Consider the following 2,338-nt stretch of genomic DNA (forward strand, 5'->3'; position numbering starts at 1 on the left):
CGCGACTTCGGCTCACTGCAACCTCTGCCTCCCGGGTTCAAGTGATTCTCCTGCCTCAGCCTCCTGACTAGCTGGGACTATAGGCACCCGCCACCATGCCCAGCTAATTTTTGTATTTTCAGTAGAGACGGGATTTCACTATGTTGGTCAGGATGGTCTCGATGTCTTGACCTCGTGATCTGCCTGCCTTAGCCTCCCAAAGTGCTGGGATTACAGGCGTGAGCCACCATGCCCGGCCCCATTTGCATTTTTAAATTGTATTCAGGGTTTTCTTTGTGGATTATTAAACAACTTGTGAAATAGTTTGAAAGAACCTGTAAGGAGAATAACAGAATGCATTCAGGAGAACTTAATTGCGAATTGCTACTTTCCAAAGGTTACAAAAAGATGTTTCTCTTTCCCCTCCCACCAAATTAAATAAAGTACCTTGATAATATGTCCCTCTTATCCCATTCTTATAATGGAAAATGGTGTTATGAATTTTTCATATCCTTGGTTTCCCAAAATAGATAAATTGGAAGAGTGCCAGGCACATAGTAGGTGCACGATATTGGAAATGGACCAATGTATATCTTCCCTCTAGGCCAAATAACCTGAAGAATTACTGGGAAAATCATCCCACAAATGTGGCAAATCCACCTCCTTTATTTCTATGGGAATAAAATAAAGTGACTGTGCACTAGATGCTGCTCATTCTGTTCACTTCTGTGAGAAAATTTAAATAACAGATCCAAATAGGATGAGAGAAATGTAAACACTCTGATTCCCTTAGCAGAAGGCAAGTTGTTTAGTTTTCTACTTTGGAGAAGCAAGACACCTAAATTGCAGAAAACTCTATGAGAAGAACAGACATCTAAGGGTTTGATCATCCTGGAGCAGAAGCGGATTCCCATGCACTTGTTCTAATGGCATTTACAGACATGAACTATGAAACAATTAGGAGCCAAAGCAAGAAAACCTGACCTTCAAGAGGGGAGATAAGGTGTATCTCCCCTTAACAAAATAGAGAAATGGCATCTAATAGTGAAACTACCAAAGTAGAAATTATTATGCCTAAATGCTGATTATCATTTGTCTTTAAGGAAAGTAGAGAAATGTCTGAAGCCTGAACAGTAGAGAGGAAAGAGCACTCTGAAAACCAGAACTCTAGTTCCATCTCTGTCATTAACTAGCTTCATATTTCAGGGCAATCTATTTTACCTTTGCCTGCTTCAGTATCCTCATTTGTCAAAGACTATAATAATACTGGCCTAATCTATAGTCATATCTTGCTTAACAATGGGGATATGTCCTAAGAAATCTGTCTTTAGGCAATTTCATTGGCTGAACTTACACAAACCTAGATGGTATAACCTACTACACACCTAGGCTATGGTATAGCCTCTTGCTCTCTTTTTTTTTTTTTTTTTTTGAGAGTGAGTCTCACTGTCACCCAGACAATCTTGGCTCACTGCAGCCTCCACCTCTTGGGTTCAAGCAATTCTCCTGCCTCAGCCTCCCCAGTAGCTAGAATTACAGGCACACGCCACCACGCCCAGCTAATTTTTGTATTTTTAGCAGAAATAGGGTTTCGCCATGTTGGCTAGGATGGTCTTGAACTCCTGAACTCAGGTAATCTACCCACCTTGGCCTCCCAAAGTGCTGGGATTATAGGCGTGAGCCACCGTGCCGTGCCAGCAGCCTCCTGTTCTTAAGTTACAAACTTGTACAGCATGTTACTGTACAGAATACTGTAGGCAACTGGAACACAGTGGTAACTATGTATATATGTAAATACATCTAGACATAGAAAAGGTACAGTAAAGGCTGAGCACGGTGGCTCATGCCTGTAATCCCAACACTTTAGGAGGTGGAGGCAGGTGGATCACTTGAGGTCAGGTGTTTGAGACTAGCCTGGCCAACAGGGCAAAACCCCATCTCTACTAAAAATACAAAAATTAGCCGGGCGTGGTGGTGCACGTCTGTAATCCCAGCTACTCGAGAGGATGAGGCAGGAGAATGCTTGAACCTGGAAGGTAGAAGTTGCAGCAAGCCGAGATCATGCCACTGTACTCCAGCCTGGGCAACAGAGCGATATCCTGTCTAAAAAAAAAAAAGAAAAGAAAAGAAATGGAGGTACCGTAAAAAAATAAGGGATTATAATTTTTTTTTTTCAGATGGAGTCTTGCTCTGTCGCCCAGGCTGGAGTGCAATGGCGCAATCTTGGCTCACTGCAACCTCCACCTCCCGGGTTCAAGAAATTCTCCTGCCTCAGCCTCCCGAGTAGCTGGGATTACAGGCATGCACCACTATGCCTGGCTAATTTTTATATTTTTAGTAAATAAGGGGTTTCACCAAG

General features: G+C 42.6%; 1 protein-coding gene across 1 annotated transcript in view; it reads right to left on the minus strand.

Annotated features, from left to right (window-relative positions):
* TRIP4 (thyroid hormone receptor interactor 4) overlaps nt 1-2,338 on the minus strand; it is an 84,293-nt gene that overhangs the window by 37,113 nt on the left and 44,842 nt on the right. The window lies entirely within an intron of this gene.

Source organism: Colobus angolensis, unplaced genomic scaffold (genome assembly GCF_000951035.1).
Source record: "Colobus angolensis palliatus isolate OR3802 unplaced genomic scaffold, Cang.pa_1.0 Scaffold19, whole genome shotgun sequence".
In the NCBI taxonomy this organism is placed as follows: Eukaryota; Metazoa; Chordata; class Mammalia; order Primates; family Cercopithecidae; genus Colobus; species Colobus angolensis.